The sequence below is a fragment of the Ahaetulla prasina genome, chromosome 5, assembly GCF_028640845.1.
Source record: "Ahaetulla prasina isolate Xishuangbanna chromosome 5, ASM2864084v1, whole genome shotgun sequence".
Classification (NCBI taxonomy): domain Eukaryota; kingdom Metazoa; phylum Chordata; class Lepidosauria; order Squamata; family Colubridae; genus Ahaetulla; species Ahaetulla prasina.
Window position 1 is genome coordinate 86299685 of NC_080543.1, and position 20755 is coordinate 86320439.

A 20755-nucleotide genomic window follows, 5' to 3' on the forward strand; every position below is an offset into this window, starting at 1 on the left:
ATTGGCTCACCATGTAATATCCATCTAAGGCAGGGATGTCAAACTTGTTTTCATTGAGGGTCGCATCAGGGTTATGTTTGACCTTGCGGTGGGGCTGGCCAGGGTGGACGTGCTATTTTCGCTGGCAGAGGGTTGCAGGAGGCCACCACAGCTGAAAATGGAGATTGGAAGGGCCACATGCAGCCCTCCTGAGCTCCATTTTCATTGGCAGAGGCACTGCAGGCCAGTCCTTCGCTGTTTCTGGGGCGGCCCCATGGACCAGATGTAAGCAACCCGTGGGTCTTGAGTTTGATACCCTTATAATAGACTAATCACAAAATGACATGATTGTGTGCAATGCCTCTTGCTCCAAAAAAAAAGAAAAAGACACAACAAGATGTAGTTGTTTAATAGCACTGCTGACCACAACCCCCAACTTGAGAACACCAACTTGTGAACCAGTTCCATTTGAAGGAGCATGACCTCATCCAGAGCTCTAGAAAAAACTTACTTGGTTTCAAAAACTATAATCAACTATTGTGAGGGTGAGGCTGGAGCCCAGTGGCAGGAGTGTCAAAAACTAGATTTCATTGAGGGCCGCATCAGGATTGTGTTTGACCTAGGGGGCCAGGTGGATGTGGCCAATTCGATGTCACATGTGTTGTGACAGCCTCCTGAAGACCTCTGCCAGCGAAAACGGAGCTCAGGCTGCAGAAGGCCGTTGCTGCCAAAAATGGAGCTTGGGAGGCCACATGTAGCCCCCTGAGGTCTGTTTTTGCTGGCAGAGGCACCACAGGCTGGTCCTTAACTGTTTCTAGGGTGGCCCTGTGGGCCAGATCTAAGCACCCCATGAGCTGGATCCAGCCCACGGGCCTTGAGTTTGACACCCCTGATCTAAGGTTTTGATGTCATTTTCCAAAATACATGATTTTTAATTTTGATTTAGTGATTATCAGATAATCATTATGAAAGCCTACCCGATTGCTCTCTCTTTTAAAATGCATTAAGTTAGTTATATGAGCAATTAAAATTTCATAAGTTATCTTATTTAATGTATTGTAAGTGTCATGGTGGGCTCAGATTTGGCATCAGAGGAGGAGATCAATGAACAGTCAGCTCCAGAAGTGCCAGCAGAAAACAAGCAGCCAGCTCCAGTGCCACCAGGCAGACTGCCATCTGAACAGGCAGAGGAAATCAGGCCAGCAACCAGCATGCACGGCCACCATTGCTCTCTTAAGATGAGATGATCATGTGGATTTACTACCCTCTCCCAATGCAAGACCTTGGTGGGATGCAAAGAGTAGAGTGAAGGTGTCACTAAAACTTTCTTTTCATTAGACTAGCCAAACCCAAATCGCGCAATCATTCTTCATATGTTTATTCTCCAGGACTTTAATCATCTTAGGTGCTCTTCTTTGCACTTTTTCCAAAGTCTCAACATCTTTTTTGTAATGTGACCAAAACTGGATGTAGTATTCCAGGTGTGGTCGTACTAAGGCTTTATAAAGTCGTATTAATACTTCCTGTGATTTTGATTCTAGGCCTCTGTTTATACAACCATATTATTAGTATTAGCTTTTTTGGCTGCTGCTACACACTGCTGGCTCATACTTAAATGATCGTCCACTAGGACTCCAAGGTCCCTCTCATGGTTACTGTTTTTGAGCCAGGTTTTGCCTAATCTGTACTTGTATCTTTCATTTTTTCTGCCTAAGTGTAAAACTTTGCTTTTCATGTTGTTGATAGGGTCCATTCTTCAAATCTGTCAAGATCTTTTTGGATCCTGAGCTTGTCTTTGGGGATGTTGGCTATTTCTGCCAGTTTAGTGTCATCTGCAAATTTAATGTGTTCCTCTTCTATTCGCTCACAAAAGTCATTTATGAAGATATTGAAGAGTACTAGGCCTAAGACAGAACCCTATGGCACCCCTCTGCTTATTTCTCTCCATGTAGATTTAGTACCATTAAGAACAACTCATTGTCAGCCAGTTACAAATCCATCTGGTGGTGATGTTGTCTATCCCACATTTTTCTAGCTTTTCAAGAAGTAGGTTGCAGTCTACTTTGTCAAATGCCTTGCTGAAGGTTAAGTATGACCACAGCAGTTCACTGGTCTATTAATTTAGTCACTTTGTCAAAGAATGAATTAAGATTGGTTTGGCATGATCTATTTTTAACAAACCCATGCTGGCTTCTAGTTATAACTTTATTTGTATTTATATCCATTCCACCCCTAAAAGGATCTAACGGTAAAGAATGCAATGATGAAGCAGTTAAAACAAACCTTTTTAACACATTCTTCGGCTCAGTCTTTGTTAACAGCAATTCCCTAGTCGTACCAATAATGACTACAACGATCTAACACAAATAGATTTCACAGAAGATAATGTTGAAAAGGCACTACGTAGACTGAAACCATCTCTATCTATTGGACCTGATGGACTAGTGCATACTTCTTAAAAAAGCTTTCCACTGTTATAGCAGAACCCCTAAGCATATAATCTTTGAAAAATCTTTCAGGACCGGCTCCCTTCCCAATCTATAGTCACTACCCACGGACATTCCTGTCTTCAAAAAGGGAGACTCCAGCCTAGTTGAAAATTACAGACCAATCTCTTTATGCTGCATCACCTGCAAAGTAATGGAATCAATCATCAACCAATCCATTACCCTCCACCTAGAAACAAACAACCTACTCTCTAATAAACAATTTGGTTTCAGAAAAAAATTATCCTGTAATCTACAACTTCTACACTGCAAAAACATATGGACTACAAATCTTGATCAGGGCAAAGCAATAGATGCAATTTACATAGACTTCTGTAAAGCCTTTGATTCAATAGTACATGACAAACTACTTCTAAAACTAAAATCCTATGGCATCTCTGGACCCCTCCATAATTGGATAATTGCGTTCCTGTCAAACAGACAACAAGTGGTCAAAATAGACAGCGCCCTATCAAATCATGCACCTGTCAATAGCGGTGTCCCCCAAGGCAGTGTTCTAGAACCAACACTCTTCATATTATACATAAATGACCTTTGTGATTATATTATAAGTAACTGCATTCTCTTCGCCGATGATGTTAAACTATTTAACACTTATCAACAATGCTGCTACCCTTCAAAAAGACCTTGACTTTGTGTTGGAATGGTCAAAAAATTGGCAACTCCAAATCTCAACCAGCAAATGCTCTGTTTTACGTATTGGCAAAAAGAATCAGAACACAAAATACAAGCTAGGTGATGGCATGCGTATTTATTTTATGAAAAAAAAGTGGATAGGGCTTTTAAGAATCATGTGTTGAGAAGTGCTCTTTTGCGGGTCTGGAAAAAATATTCTTATAAATTAGATTACAAGATTCCTATATGGGCGAGCCCCAGACATGCAATAGAGAATATAAATATAGAACAGAAACAGGAAATGATTACTTATAAAGAACTTTTGTATGCTGAAGGAGGTAGATTGCAATTAAAATCATTACAGGTATTAAATGAAGAAGGGAGGAATTATACTTGGTTTCAATATGGGCAAATAAGTGCTAGATGGAAAGAAGATCAAAAGATTGGTATAATGCAAAGGGAGGAAAATTTAATAAAGCAAATTAGAAATCAGACCCAGGAGCATATAAAGAGATTGTATAATGTGTTGCTTGAAATAGATTCGGAAAAGGATTTGGTAAAGGACTGTATGATAAAATGGGCACAGAATATTCAGGAACCAATAATGTTGGAAACATGGGAGAAAATCTGGGTTAGAAATGTTAAGTTTACACAAGCACAGAATTTAAGGAAAATTTTTATAAGATGTTTTATAGATGGCACTTAGATCCCAAAAATTATCATGTATGTATCCTAATATCCAAGCGAAATGTTGGAGGTGTGATTGTGATGGCTACATATTTTCATATTTGGTGGACTTGCAAGAAAATTAAGGCCTTTTGGATAAGAATTTGGTGGATTATTCAAAATGTACTGAAGAAGAAGATAAAGTTCCTGCCACAATTTTTCCTTTTGGGAATTATAACGGATTGTACAGGGATTGAGACTAAACTGATTCTGAATTTAATAACAGCAGCAAGACTGTTGATTGGACAATACTGGAAGAAAGAAGAGGTACCTACAATAGAAGAATGGATACTGAAAGTCATTAATTTGGCTGAGATGGCTAAAATCTCAGCTTTTTTAAAAGACAATACGCAGGAAAGATATTTAATTGAATGGAAAAAATGGATTGATTATCTACAAAACAGATATCAGATTAAGAAATATCAGATTGCCTTTGAATAATTAGGAAGTTATTTTATGTAATGGGGAGGGGGTTGGGAGATGAAAAGCTTTGGATGAGGTTAATTGGATTGGAAGGGAAATTTTTATTCTATGTTTGGTTTATGTATAACAATACCTTGTGATTGACCCGGAAGCCGGGGGAAGGAGGGGAAGGGGTTTTCTGGGAGGAGGGGGAAAAGGGAAATGTTTTTGTTTTTTAAAAACTTTTTCAATTAAAAAAAAAAATACAAGCTAGGTGGGCATGACCTTGTAGATGACCCTCACTCTGTTAAGGACCTGGGAGTAGTCATATCAAATGATCTAAGTGCCAAAGCCCACTGTAACAACATCGCCAAAAAGGCATTAAGAGTTGTAAACCTAATCTTACGTAGCTTCTTCTCTGGTAAGATTACACTACTAACCAGAGCATACAAACCATTTGCTAGACCAATTCTCGAATACAGCTCATCTGTGGAACCCACACTGCATATCGGACATTAATACAATTGAGCGTGTCCAGAAATATTTTACAAGAAGAGTCCTGCACTCCTCTGCTTGCAACAAAATACCTTATGCCAACAGATTTGAAATTCTGGGTTTAGAAAATTTAGAACTACACCACCTTCGGTATGACCTGAGCATAGGTCATAAAATCATCTGCTACAATGTCCTTCCTGTCAATGACTACTTCAGCTTCAACCACGATAATACACGAGCACACAATAGATTCAAACTTAAAGTGAACCGCTCCAATCTCGATTGCAGAAAATATGACTTCAGTAACAGAGTTGTTAATGCCTGGAATGCACTACCAGACTCTGTGGTCTCATCCCAAAATCCCCAAAACTTTAACCTAAGATTGTCTACTGTTGACCTCACCCCATTCCTAAGAGGTTTGTAAGGGGCGTGCATAAGAGCACCAGCGTGCCTACCGTCCCTGTCCTAATGTTCTCTTTAATTGTATTCATTTTATGTATTCAAGTCATACTTATATATATTATTTAATATGTATTCGATAAAATAAAATAAAATAAAATAAAATAAATAAATAAATAAATAAATGTTCACAGATCTGGTTTTTTTTTATTATCTTTTCAGGTATTGATATTAGGCTGATTGGTCTGTAGTTTCCTGGGTCTGTTTTTTCCTTTTTTTTTTGAAGATGGGAACTACATCAGCTGTTTTCCAGTCCTCAGGTAATTCCCTGGTGTTTCAGGATTTTTGAAAGATATGGTACAATGATTCTGAGATTACATCTGCCAGCTCCTTCAGAACTTTGGGATGTAAACCATCAGGTCGCAGTGATTTATATCAAGATCAGATACATGTTTTCTAACTATTTTCTTGTTTTTTTAAATTTTTATTTCTAGTTTGTCTTTTACTGTTAGGTTCTTGGTAAGTTGGGCTATAGTTTCTTTTTGCATGAAGACTGATGCAAAGAATGAGTTAAACAGCTCTGCTTTCTCCCTGCTGCCTGTTACTTCCTTGTCATCTTCTCTCTTTTGTGCACCTACTGTTGCCTTGACTTTTTTCTTGTTATTTACATGTTGAAAGGAACTTTTTTTAAATTATGCTTTATTTTTATTGCAAGTCTTTGTTCATTTTGAGTCTTAGCTTTCCTGATTTCATCTTTGCAGATTCAGGCTATCTGCTAGTATTCTGCCTTAGTTATGTACAGTGGTGGGATTCTACCGGTTCTCACCGGTTCATTAGAACCGGTTGTTAAGTAGTTAAGCAGTTCAGAGAACCGGTTGTTAAAAGAAATCTCCTTTTGTTTTTGTTTTCACTTTACGGGCTTAATCCTGTAAAGAATTACAATTTTCTGTGTTGTTTTCTAGCCTAATCTTTATTGCCCTGCTTACCGAAACTGCCTCTCTGTTAACCCTTATTACATTCTTGGCAGTACTTCGGGTTCCGGAGCTTCTCAGAGTTTTTTTTTTCTTTTTTTTTGATTTTCTTAAAGGGGAAGGGTTGTTTTAAGCTTTTTAAACCTCTGTTGGGAGGAAATACTCCTCTGTTGGAGTTCATCCAGCCAGGATGCAATGATCAGCTCTTTGAAGAAATAATTGAATAACGAAGCAGAAGCTTTTAATGACAAGGAACCAAGCTGAGTGACATTCAGCAAGGCTTATTGGCTAACTAGAAAGATTGACATTCAAACGTAAGTTTACCTACCCTTTCTGACTTTTGGTCTAAAACTGGTTTTTGGTAAAGTTTAATTCTGTGCTTGGTGATGAGATAATTTTCCCTATTCAGCTTTGTTTGGAAGGAAAAACGTTAATCTCTGTTCCTGAAAGAAACTGTTTCGGATATCTGACTAGTTCCTGTATCTATTTGTTCTGGTAATTGGTAGATACTCCTTTTGTCCTTTGCTTCATTCTGGAGAGCTTAAATGACCTCTCTGCTAAAGGGTTTCACTTTATGAGCAAGAGTTGGCTGCTGATAGTTACCATTGCATTTTAACTACTTTAATTCCTCAAGGTGCTCTGGCACCCTGCCTGATTTGTATTTCCAGTTTGCAGGTATTTCTAATCTAATGATTGGTATTTAGGGCAGCTTTTTGTATTTTTGAACAGGTAATCCTTGACTTACAACAGTTACAATGGCACTGAAAAAGTGACTTATGACTATTTTTCACACTTACGACCGTTGCAACAAACTGTCATTAGGGCAAAGAAGCTATGTCACATCACCATCTGGCCATGCCCACCTGGTCACATGAAGCACCGCAGTTGTGAAATGAGTGACATGGTTGTTAAGAATGCTGCAACAGGCATAAATGATGACTGTTCATAAGTATGAGGACCGGTCAAAAGTGTGAGGACCTGTCAGAAATAACTTTTTTCAGCCCTCTGGGTAATCCCTATGTGCATAGGGACTACTTAGAGGGCTGAAAAAGGTACTTTTGACCGGTCCTCGCACTTACACCTGTCTCACATTTTACGTTTTGTGCCCTATCTTTTCACCGTGGTGAAGAGAAGCAGTTGTGAAATGAGTGACACAGTTGTTAAGAATGCTGCAACGGGCATAAATGTGAGGATGGTTATAAGTGCGAGGACCGGACAAAAGTGCGAGGACCCGTCAGAAATGACTTTTTTTAGCCCTCTGAGTAATCCCTATGCACATAGCCACGGCCACCTGGTCACATGACCTGATAGCCACACCCACCCAGTCACATGACCAGCAACCCACACCCACCCAGTCACATCACCAAGCCACGCCCCAAAATAAGCCACGCCCACAGAACTGGTTGTTAAAAATTTTGAATCCCACCGCTGGTTATGTATCCCTCTTTCCATTTTTTATACTTGTGCTATTTGCCTGATTTTCTTTGGGGGTAGGCATGTCTCTATACTACAAATGTGTATGAGCTGGCAAATTTCATTTAGGAAAGAGAACAAAATATATCTTTGTATGTGTTTGGCCTGAAACAGGACAGTAATAAGCTTTGATATTTTCCATTGTACATAACATTTGGCAGGATTTTTGCTATATTTTTAGTTGTATATGTTAATTTCACTTATTTATTTTATTTCTATACAATATCTGCAGTAAAAATAATAAAGTAATATTGTCAAGAATTAAAAACATTCATTATTAACTGAAAACCAGAATAATATATTAGAAGTTCCAATAGTACTTTTAATTAATTAAAAAGTGTTCTAGATGAGCTGCATTTTATCCTGATTCTGGAATATCCCAATTGAGCAGGAAGAAAGTTAACCTTTAATGGAAGAGTAATCCACAAGAAAATATATTTATTTAGTGAAATTGTGAGATATTTCCTGATAAAATAATATTGTAGATGCTTTCTGTATTTTTATCCAAAACTCTCTGGGTGGTTTTCAATAAAACACACTAAAATTTAATTTGAATAAAAATATAATAAAATCCAAAATAAAAACATAAACTAGGCAGCAGCAAGATGATAAAATCCGAACTAATAACATCTCCAATAATTTCTGCCCACCCAGTAAATTTGGGCAAAATGCAGTGATGGTATTCAGCTGGTTCTCACCGGTTTGGGAGAATTGGTAGCTAACCTTATGTGCAAATTGGTGAACTGGCTGAAGCCTTGCCCCTCCCCTCCCAGCCACTCCTCGCTTGGCCTTCGAAATAAGCACAACATGGAAGGCTTCAAAACCATGACCTAGATGACTGAGAACCTCTACAGACTTTTAGGCAGTTATATGTTTATGAGAGCCAATTGCCGAGAAAAGAAAGGTGCTTTTGCAAAGTCTTCCAATTTACTAGGTGGCCAGGCTGCTTTTGAACAATGCAATGGTTCCATGCTGCAAACATCTTTTTGCATGGAGAACTCCAGCTGGGAAATGCATGGGACATATGCAGAGTTGCAGTTTCAAGCTCCAGGTACTTAAGCTGCAACTGGACTGCACCTCCCCCCTAACGCGCTCGGCATACCCAGCCAGGCACCGCTCCTTTCCCACCCAATGGCTGCAACCTTGAAGGGAGAGAAATCCTTCCCAGACCCTGGCGGTGGCCAATCCACTTCTCCCAAAACCAGCTTCCCTTACACCCCCCTCTGCACCATCCTCCTGCCTCACCCACCTGCCTTGCAGATTTAGAAAGAAATCTAAATTTCTTTTCTACCAGTTCTGTGGGCATGGCTTGGTGGTGGTGAGTCATGTGAATGGGTGGGCTTGGCTATAGAACCATGTGACCAGGGGATCAAAAGACAGAAACTCACTAACAATATCCTGCTGGAGCAGGGTTGGACTAGATGACCTCCAGGTCCCTTCCAGCCTTGGATTATCCTCTGAAGCTGCATCTAGTGCCAGGTTTGTAGTCCGTCCTTCCTCTCCTTTTTCCCTCCCTCCCTCCCTCCCTCCCTCCCTCCCTCTCTCTCTCTTTCAAAAAACAGACCCCCCCACCCCCCAGTTTTGGCCTAGCAGGCTTCAGCGAAGTCTGCTGGGAGCAAATACGGACCCTCCCCCCCATTTTTGGCCTAGACCCCCTGTTTTTGGTCTAGCATGCTTCAGGGAAACTTGCTGGAAGCAAAAATGGACCCTCCCCACCCCTGTGATCATCGCAGCCTTTTTTTACTTTTTAAAATCATTTTTTTACTACCGGCTCGGGAAAACAGGTTGTAAAAAATGCTTTTAAAAAGTTTAAAAAAGGCTCTGAAGATCACAGCTGAGGTGTGCGAACGTCGGAATCTTTCTTTTTACCTTTTAAATGCATTTTTTTTTATTACTGGCTCAGATGAATAGGTAGTAAAAAAATGCTTTAAAAAGTAAAAAAAAGGCTCTGATGATCATGTGGCACAGCTGTGATCATTGGAGCCTTTTTTTTTTTTACTATTTTTTACTAATATTCATCTGAGCCAGTAGTAAAAATAATGCTAAAAAAGTAAAAAAAAAAAAAGTTCCGACAATCATGGGTCACTCAGCTGATCGTCGGAACTTTTTTTAAAAATATTTTTTACTACCAGTTCGGATAAACCGGCCTGAACCAGTAGCATTTCACCCCTGATCTAGTTTACAGCTGCAGTGCAGACAAGACAACAGTGCCAGCATGTAACATTCTGAGCCTAGCAAACTGGGTGTCTGACGTGGATCAGAAGTAGAGATCTACTAGATTTCCCTGCCTTCGAGATCCCCATCAGAAGCGTTGCTGCTGGTGTTATTTGGGACTGAAGCTATTTCTGTGATCTGACCTCTAAAGCTAAACAGGGCCAAGCCTGGTTAATATTAGAATGGGAATCCACTAGAGAGTGGTCGGAAATGGAAGAGTCATCTTGTTCCATAGAACACTGTAAGGGGTGGTCTACAAAGCCATCAGGAGTTGAATTAAGGAATTTTTTTCCAACAGAAGAATCAACCACCGGATCAGTTTGCCTTCAGAAGTTGTGGGAGCTTCATCACTAGAAGCTTTCAACAAGAGACTGGAATGCCATTTGTCAGAAATGGTGAGTGGGTAGCCGGGAGGCCAGGATTTGAGCTATCTGAGCAGGTGTGAGCGATCAGTTCGGCACAACTGCACACCATACAAGCAGCGCCCTGACGGGAGTGTGGAAATACCTGACCTCCTGGCCACCCACTCACCTGGGGAGGAGGCACCGGATTCCGAATTCGTAGTAAAGAACTACAGAGGGGTTGGATTTAAACACTTGTTTACATCCGTGTTCTGTCAGTTTTAAGACACGTTTCCGACACGTGTTCTGTCAATTTTAATTTGAATGTCATCATATAACTCATGAACATCAGCTTCCACATCAGTTGTTGGAGCATATATTTTGATGACTGTCATATTAAAGGATTGTTCATGAAATCTAATTTAGAACATTTTGTCTTTGGTTGTATTGTAGCAAAGTATAGATGATATTTAACGTATATCCATTCCTTCAACGATCTTTCAAAGTTATGATGGAGGTGAATGATAGGGAACTATGACAGGTCCTTGGAGTTCTGGCTGTCACAGCATCTCCGTGGTTGAGTGATCACAGTCTGGAGCTTGGCACCTGACTCATAATTATGACATTATAGTGTCACATGGTCACATAATCACAATTTCTGACATTCTGTGCTTGCTTCCCACAAGCAAAGTCAAATAGAAAGTTGGCAATAAGTCACAAGTTGCAGTCATGTGAAGTTCTTGCTTAATGACCCATGCTCCCTGGTTAGTGATGGCAACTGGGATTTCCAGAACAGCTATTACTAAATTACGTAGTACTGTGATATTGTGCATTATAACTGAATCATTTTGCAATGGCAATTCCAGTTTTAATATGTCATTATCTACTGCATACTCTAACAATGACAGGAAAAGATAAAGTAGATGAATGCAGGAAATAGACTGAAAAAAAGACAAGAATGAATAGAGAAACAAAATGAATAGATAGAAGAGTGAACAGGTAGTATATATGCATGACATGACATTATATTATATCAGCAGTTAAGACTGGAAAACTGTCAGCCCAGGTTTAAGACCTGAGCCCTGTGCAACAAGATGAGCTCCCATCCTCACGCCAGCTCCTGCCAACCTAGCAGTTCGAAAACATGCAAATGTGAGTAGATTAATAGGTACCACTTTGGTGGGAAGGTAACAGTGCTCCATAATGTCATGATCACAGAAATGTCTTCTGACAGGACTGGCTCAGTGGTCTTGTAACAGAAACACGCATTGCCCCCTATAGTTGGCAATGACCAGCGGCGTAAAATCCACAGGGACTCCTTTTTATAGTACAATCTACTGGTTTGTGTTTCTATAGAGTATTTAGAAAAAAACACTTGACCTCCTTTAGTACTTCATTAATAATGACTACATTATTAATCTATTGCACGCATGCATAGACAAACACAAACAGACATATATATTGTGTGACTGCAGTTCAAGATTGGTCAATGAATGTTTCAGACATCAATACCTGATAGAAATACTGTAGTGATTTACATATATATAATAGAATAGTGAACTTCAGGAAGTTTAGGCTATCTGTCTCCCACAGGCACATGCTTTTTGTGTAGGAATTAAATATGCTATATTTGAAAAGAGAGTGTATTGTATATGCAGTGTAAGTAATAACATTTTGTCAAGTTCTTTGTTGAGTATTTACTGACTTAAAAGTAAACTGTTCTGTATTCTCTAAACATGGCATTTAAAATGCATGTAAAGCCAGTAGGGCAAATTCATGGGGGGATTTGAATGTATTTATGAAAAAATGTTAAATAATTTCATGTTCTGCACTGAAGAAAGCCTAAGTGCATCCTTAAGGCTATCATTAGATTTTTTTAAGGAGCTGAGGATCCCTTTTGTGTCTCTTCATTTTTTAGAGACTTCCAACTTCCTAAACAGATTCCATAGTGGAGAAGAAGATGAAAGGTGCTGCTAAGCTTTGCATTATTTATTATGCTGATCCTCCCCCCCTTAAAAAGCTTCTGAGATAGACTCCCTTTGATTGCACTAGTACAGGTAGTCCTTGACTTACAATAATTCATTTAATGATTGTTCAAAGTTACAACAGCACTGAAAAAAGTGACTTATGACCGTTTTTCACACTTACAACCATTGCAGAATCCCCAAGGGCATGTGATCAAAATTCAGATGCTTGGCAACTGGTTCATATTTATGATGGTTGCAGTATCCCAAAGTCATATGATTACCTTTTGCGACCTTCCTGCAAGCAAAGTCAATGGGGAAGCCAGATTGACTTAATAACCACATTACTAACTTAACAACTACAATGATTTACTTAACAACTATGGCAAGAAAAATTGTATAAATTGACATTTAACAAATGTCTCACTTAGCAACATAAATTTTGGGCTCAATTATGGTCGTAAGTCGAGGACTACCTGTACTAAACAGATTGATTCTGAAGTTTTGCATCCTTGCTGTATCAGTAACTCTCTGTTAATGGAGGGGATTAGTACTAAATCCTTTTCCCATGAATTTGTTTTTGTGACTACAAACAGAATAAACTTTATGCATTTAATTATGTATTTTTTAAAATCTCTTTGAGATGTTTCAACATGTTAAGCTAAAATGAGTTCCTGTAAGAACCTTAATAATAACTTTTGTCTTTGTGGAATAATCTTGGAACTTCATAAAATTTGCATAGCTTACAGTTTTGAGGCAAAATGACTAACTTTTCAGTAGATTACTGTTTGTTAAAAAAAAGTTAATTGAAGAGTAGATTTCTTCTGTATTGTAACTTAACATTTCCATTCAAATTATTCATTAATATTATAATCAAGAGGAAAAAAAACATGGTCAGGTCTGTTTCACCAGATCACTTTTGTAGCATCTTAAATGGAAAACTGCTGTAATTTTAGATGTGATTCCTTCTTGTCGTGACCATAGCCACCTATGCCTATAGCTGAGTTAAAGAGCTTATGGTCCAATGAAACCCAGGTGAAGCATCTGAATGATTTCATTCCCACATTTTAGGAGACCCTTTTTAGTCGAAGCAATCATCATTATACTAGGATTTAGACCTTTTTATGTGCATAAACAGTATTGGATGTTGAAAATCTTGTCAAGGAGCCATGGAGATTAACAAAAATTGACTAATACGGTGACTCTACTTATTCATAGGAATTAGCTGAACAGATTTGGGTGTGCATTTGAAACAGGAGCTCTGAGGTCAAGACTCAAGACAAGACTTTAGCCTAACCTTGAATCTGTTCTGTACATGCCCCTTGGTTATAATGTCAACAGGAAGGTGGGCCACTTCTGATATGGGGTCTTTCATGCATTCTGAGGTTGGTGGTTTTTTTGCACACATTTCATTATCAAGCTAGATAACGTCATCTACCAGCATTTATGATGCTTCAAGATTTGCTTAAGACCTTGCCTGACTTTTGCTGCATTCAGTTCATTCTTAATAAAAGTACCTTTTCTCTGAATTTATGGAGTCAAGGGTTTTTTCTCCCCCTAGGAATTGATCGGAGACAGCCCTGACACTCTGCATTTCTAACCTGATACTTTAACCACTACATCAAACCAGCTCTGAATTTGACGTAAGAAGCCTTATGTACAATTTTGCTTTGATATTAGTGGAGATTATAAAGAAATTACAGAAATACTATCCTAAAATTAATTGGCTAAGATACTTTTCCCCCAGGAAATGACTTACAGGTAGTTTTCAACTTATAATAATTCATTTAGTGACCATCTGACATTATAATGGCCCTGTAAAAGTGACTTTAGAACTGTTTTTCATACTTATGACCGTTGCAACCTCTCCTGGTCACATGATCAAAATTTGGATGCTTGGCAACTGATGTGTATGTGTGATGGTTGCAGTGTCTTCGGGTCATGTAATCACTTTTTATGACTTCTGACAAGCAAAGTGAATGGGGAAGCCAGACACAACCCTTTTATTAATTTAACAGCTGTAGTGATTCATTTATAACTACAGTGGCAAGAAAGGTCATAAAATGGGGGCAAAACTCACTTAACAACTGTCTTCCTTAGGAGTGGAAATTTTGGGCTCAGCTGTGGCCATAAGTTGAAGACCATGTGTATTTCTTAGAAATACCTTTTTCAAAGTCTAGCTAAGATAGATGAACTAGTTTCAATTTTCAAATTTACATCAAATTCCAGATTTAAGAGACAAATAACAAATTAGTTTCCATTTCAAAGCTGAACCATCTTATAAAAGGTTAAAAATACAGTGATACAGTACCTTGATGAACGTATCTTTTCTTTTATGTACACTGAGAGCATATGCACCAAGACAAATTCCTTGTGTGTCCAATCACACTTGGCCAATAAAATTCTATTCTATTCTATTCTATATGATATGTAATATTCCAAATATACGTGGAACTTATACTGTGTACATATTATTTTAACATATTAGTCAAGAGATTGGCTGCATTTTTGGAAATGTTTACCTATTGTCTCAGGATCCATTTATTTAAGTTTAGTGCTTGTTAAGCTTTATGTTGATATCCATATTCCATCGGGGAAAGTGGTAAAGAAAACTATAAAGATGAAAGGCAATGAACCAACTAAATTTAGTAATCATAGGGATAAACAAATGATAATTTATTCACAAAAGGAAGCATGAAAAGGAAATTGCCATAGCCTAAGAATACTGAGTGGCAATTTACAAAACTAGCATTGGAGCATGCTTTTTCAGATTCTCTGACATCATGGGCACACTCTTAATGCAAAATTGAATATCCAGTGAAGAAACAGTTGTGGGAGATAGCTCTGTCTTGAAAAGTTGGTGGTATTCCTGATTGTCTTTCATTGAAAGATGAATGCATATCAGCTGAGTGGGGATAGCTTATATAAAAAGTTCTACATAAAAATAGAACGTATTTTAAAAAACACTTGTTTTGCATCTTTGCCCTTTTATGCCTGAGTTTCTGATTCAACTTATTTGTCTAGACTTTTGAACATTGACCTGATCCTTACTGTATTTTGTTCCACCTTTAATCTTCTGGATTTTATGGAATTATCTCTACCTACCAATGTTTCTCAGAAAATAAGACCCAGCCTTATTTACCTTTGGGCCCCAAAATAAGCACTTTTCGGGGAGGTCTTTTTTTTTATATGCAGAAGGCAGCAAGCTCAGGGGCTGATGGGATGGGAGAGCTACTACCGCCAGCTCCGCCCTCTGTCCCACCATCTACTTGTCTGTGGCTGCAACAGCCCAAACTCTTGGCGTGCCCCGGCCTTTGCCCTCCCTCTGCTGGCCCTGCTGCTGCTGGGACACTGGAGCTTGGGTCTTGTGCCGGTGGAGCTGTTCGCAGCAGAACGCTGCAAGGCTTGTCTCACTGGTGGAGCTGCTATCAGCAGGATGCCACGAGGCTCATTGTCCCAGTGGAGCCGCTCTCAGCAGGACACCGTGAGGATCGTTGTGCCAGTGCAACTGCTCGCGGCAGGATGCTACGTGGTGCATTGTGCTGTTGCACATGTGAATGGCTCCACTGGTGTGATGAACCTCATGGTGTCCTGCCATGAGTGGCTCCACTGGAATGATAAACCTTGCAGCGTCCTTCTGAGACTGGCTGCACTGGTGCAACAAATTTGGCTGTGAGCGGCCACAAGCGGCTGCGAAGAAGTCAGGCAGTGACGCAACGGGTGTCGGGGCATGGGAGGCCTAACTGCAGTGGTCCTAAGGTAAGCAGGTGCAGGGTGCATGGGGCACCTCCAACCCCCCACCCCTTCCATAGGTTGATTTTTATACCTGTGCCTTGACCCATCTCATACAACCAGAGTGGGTGGGGCTTAATTAGGGCTTATTTTGGGGTAGGGCTTATATTAGGTGCAGGTGGGAAAATTAGGCTAGGGTTTGTTTTGGTGGTAGGTTGTATTTTTGGGATAACACAGTACTTTACACTATTGGGCTTGGATGAATTCTGCCACAATCTTTCTACTATAAATGTTTTGTTGGCCTATTCTGTTATTTAATCTCCTGTGGCAAGAAAAGATCCATGCTTACATTTAAAAATAAATTTGTGGTTGCAAAAAAATCCAGTTAACCTCAGGAAGGTAACATGGCATTAATGTTTTCTATATTTATTTGTTGCCAACTAGTCCTAGTTCATATTTTTGCATCCCAAATCTGCAGTTCTAGCAGACTCCCCAAAGAACTGGCTCTTCAGTTTCTCTTCTGGAATCGGATCAAAATGTTGGTCATAGAAAGAGGGGCAACTGTTACCTGTTCTTTGATCATTTTCAGAACAAGTTTACCTATATCAAGAAATCCTCCACGGGATATGACAGGAATCCTCTCTAACTCTATTTGACTTGTTCAGACAAATTTAAATTATTTTGCTTATATTTGCTTTTGGCCCTTAATTGTTCTTTGTGCTTAATATGTTATATGTTTTACTTTTTCGTAATTTTTGTATTGCATATTTTATTACCCAGACAAAGAATGTTACAATTAGGGCATGGTATAAATATGAATCATAGACTTGTATGTTCTCCAAAAGTGAAGCAGGACAAAAATAAAAGGAACAGAATACAAAGATTCATATATTAATTAAAAAATGCAATATATGTTTTAAAAATCAGTGAAAAAATACAAGAGAAAAAAATTCAATATAGAATATAATATATTACAACAGTAAACAGTTACAATTCTATATAAATTATCTTATGCAAATATTGTGTGTGAGTGTGTGTAAATTGTAGCTACATAAGTATTTTAATTTATTGTATGTAAATACATATAACTATCATGTTTTTAGCTTACTGTAATTTATATAAATAAATCCCATATTTCATTATAGCAATATCACTTAGACTTATATATCACTTCACAGCCCTTTCTAAGCGGTTTAGAATTAAAGGATAATATTGTCTTGAATTACATTTCTATTACATGGAATTTGACAAATGGACAATGTAAGTGGATTGGCTTTGCCTTTATAATAGTTAAAATAGTTACATTGCAACATTGGAAAGATAAATATATGTCCCCATTTATTCAATAGATTGAAGAGTTGATTATACTTGCTACCAGTAAGAGGATTGCCTATAGACATAGACTTTGTATGAATAAATATAATGGAGCCAAGAATGACTTGAAGAAGTCTTTAAATTACTCTAGATTAGTTTATCTTTTTCGTATATTAGTGGATTTAATTATGTTCTGCATGGTTGAAAGAAATAAAAGAAGTGGAAGGTAACAGATAACATAGAGACAAGAACAAAAGAGTAATTGGATATAATGGGAACCTCTATTAGGTCAAGTCAGGATGGCAATAATTTATTTACATAAATTTATATAATCACCATATATGGCTGTGAAAGTTGGACCATAAGAAAGGCTGAGCACCAAAGAATTGAGGCCTTTGAACTCTGGTGCTGGAGAAGACTCCTGCGAGTCCCTTGGACTGCAAGGCGATCAAGCCGGTCCGTCCTAGAGGAGATCAACCCTGACTGCTCTTTACAAGGCCAGATCCTGAAGATGAAACTCAAATACTTTGGCCACTGGAGAAGAACCTAATGCTGGGAAAGATTGAGGGCAAAAGAAGAACTGGACAACAGAGAATGAGGTGGCTGGATGGAGTCACTGAAGCAGTAGGTGTGAGGTTAAATGACTCCAGAGGATGATAGAGGACAGGATGGCCTGGGGAAACGTTGTCCATGGGGTCGCGATGGGTCAGACATGACTTCGCAACTAACAATGACAAATATAATTACCAGGAGTATGAAAATTAACTTCCTAGTATTCATTTTTTTTTTAAAATTAAGAGCAGTTATATGTAATACCATTTTGCAGCTTGTGTGTGTATATGTGCATATGCACAAACTGGATGTGACATAAAATTTAATAACTGAAATGTATGGCTTAATTTTTATATTATTATTAGCACTGGTGGTCCAGGCAGTTTTTTTCAGGGCCACCAAGAGTAAGAGAAAAAGGATTATTTCATACTCCCCAAGCCTTGTAATACTGATGAAAATCTTCTTCTGTCCAGCAGGCCTACAAGTTAAAGTTATATTTGATTGGTTTGTACACCAAATAAGTCCAGCTAGAGATTTAGACATGGACAACTGTTAGTAAATTTCACTGTTTTGATATGTAATGATGTTTTTTGGATACAAGATATTAAGAAATGGTTGCAGACTCTATACTGATTTTGCCAAACTGTTCTGGACAGGAAAAAAATGCAGTAATCAGAATTTCTGAGGATGACAATTTTTTAAAATGACCATTTCCTATATATTCTTATTGGCATAATTTTCTTATTCTGGCCTTTTAATCTGTTTTCTATTACATTCAGATTTCATAAGGGTGGCTTACTTTTCACTAAACTGTTATGCCACCTGGAACATAGTTTGGTTGCAAAAATATGACTCAGATTTGCATGTGACTCCAGACACTAGGTGAAATATAACAGTGGCATAAGGGCTTGAAACTTTACCACAGCCAAGTTTTCAGTGGTTTATCAGTATCACTTTTATTATTAAGCATAATATTTATGATTTAGCACAGTAGTATGTAAATATTTCAGTTTGAAGTACAACTAATCATTTTGAGCTTTGGAAATGTACTTTCTGTGCCAAGCCTCTGATGTTTCACCAGCTTCTCTCAGTATCAGTATTCCCATCTTCATGAATTAGAACTAAGGCAAGAAGCAGGTTCATTTTATTGAAAGTCAGTCACTCTATTGCTTTGCCTAGATAGTGGCTTTAGTGGCTAGATAAAATGCACGTCTTTTTGGCAAACATAATTGCTCCAGTATCTGCTGCATATCCTGCAAGGTCCTTATCTGTGTGGAGTTTCATATCCCAGATCAACTTCACCATCGCTAACATAAGAACACATATTAAAAAATGTCTTGAAAATTCAGAAGTACATTTATTCAGGAGCTGTTCAACTGAGGTTTCAGCAGTTCCATCTGTCTCCAAATACTTTAAATAGAATCTGTTTCTAAATCTAAATTTCTAACTCTTTCTAAATTTATAATATTTTGTGAATTATAATGGTATAATGTTTGAAATTATACTTGATAGCTAATGATTCCTCATTATCTTAAAAAGAAAACCTGAGAAAAGTTTGCCTCCCCCTTTTTTGGTAATAACGAGTCCAAAGGCATCAATGTAATTTTTTTGGTGCTCCTTGAATCAGATTCAATATGCAAGCATTACATATTTAGACCATTACAGTGTATTTAGATAACTCTGGTTATCTTTGCCTTACTTTTTGGAATGAAGAAAACTATTCAAGATGTCGGAAGAAAAAATCTGGTTCCAAGCCGGGTGAAAAATGCTGGAAATAAAATGGAGGCAGACTGCAGGAAAGGAATTTAGTGACAGCAGTATGTTTCTGAGATGGCTGACAAAATGGAGTTGAGAGTAGGTGGATTTTTATACATTCTTTGGGAATGTATAAAAAATTGAGATGACGGTTCATGTGTAAGAATGGGAATCTTAATCAGAAAGCTTAATATTTTAATGGCTGTTGCCAAATTCCTATGTGGTCATGTACGGGTCATGGCTGGCTCTACAGGCAAGAGGGGAAATGCAAATCTTAGGTGTTTTGTTTCTCTAAGTAAGAGATGACATTAATCATGTTCACTGTAGGGCTATGAGATCTGAACTGCCAATCTATGGATGACCACTAGATGGAAGCTGACATACATAATATTCTAAATTTTTGATGGCATTTAATGGATGTCTAGGTTTATGTAGGAGAGTTCTGATTACCCTAATATATAGATTTGAATCTATATTTGTATATGCACCTTTAAGGAACAATAAATTCACATTAAAAAGAAAAGGTGTGATCTATTTCTATATTTGCTTTTCAAAGAAAATGTTCAAGAAGACACTAATGTATTGTGTTACAGTATATTTTTTATATGAAGAAAAACTTGGAAATGCTGTTACCAGCCTGTGTTACAATTCTCAAAACAATTAAACAAAATTGCAAATAGGTTAACTTATTTTAAGGCAGATCTGCCTTGGTGTGTAAAACAGGGTGGTTGCAATTATCAGAACAAAAAGGTCATATGAATAAGACAGCTGGATAACAAATCTATTGAAAATAAATTGTGAGTGGAGAGAATTCAGCTTTACTTCCTTTGCTCCTAACATTGCTTCCCTCTTTTAAATATAATTGTGTCTAAATTTGGGTTTCTACTGGAGGAATGTGGGTTCAACACTCTGAGTTTAGAAAGGTTAAGTTCCGTTAGACATTTCCCAGCATGCTAATAAATCAATGAAAACATGCTAATCTTTGTAAATGAAATGTATTTAGATGCTATGGGGGAATAATTATTATTTAAAAGAATGAAAGATAATTTTTATGAAATTCTGAAACAGCATTTCTCAGAACTTGCTTTAAAATGATAGACTGAGAGGGTTTTTGTGACTTGAGAAACTGACGGTAGAAGAATCCTGGCCAAATAAATGGGCAAGAGTACAACTTTTGTAAATTCCTAAAAACAATCCCAAGAGGGTAACTTCCAAAAATAGTATTGCAGGCTCCAGCAATCTAGCACGTGTCAGAAAAAGAAATTTTGGAAGGGATAAAAATGAAAGGATTTGCATTCCTGTTCTTAAAGTAACAG

The 20755-nt window shown here is 38.0% G+C and overlaps 1 protein-coding gene across 6 annotated transcripts in view; it reads left to right on the forward strand.

The window, feature by feature from the left end:
- The window catches only part of ARHGAP6 (Rho GTPase activating protein 6), a 296071-nt gene that overhangs the window by 46820 nt on the left and 228496 nt on the right, over nucleotides 1-20755 (forward strand). Inside the window, exon 1 of one of the 6 annotated variants that reach the window (XM_058184510.1) lies at nucleotides 5423-5443. The exons of the other annotated variants lie outside the window; for them this stretch is intronic. The gene's annotated coding sequence lies outside the window, so the exon portion shown is untranslated. Of the gene's footprint in view, nucleotides 1-5422; nucleotides 5444-20755 lie in introns of those variants that run through there. 6 annotated transcript variants of the gene reach the window in all.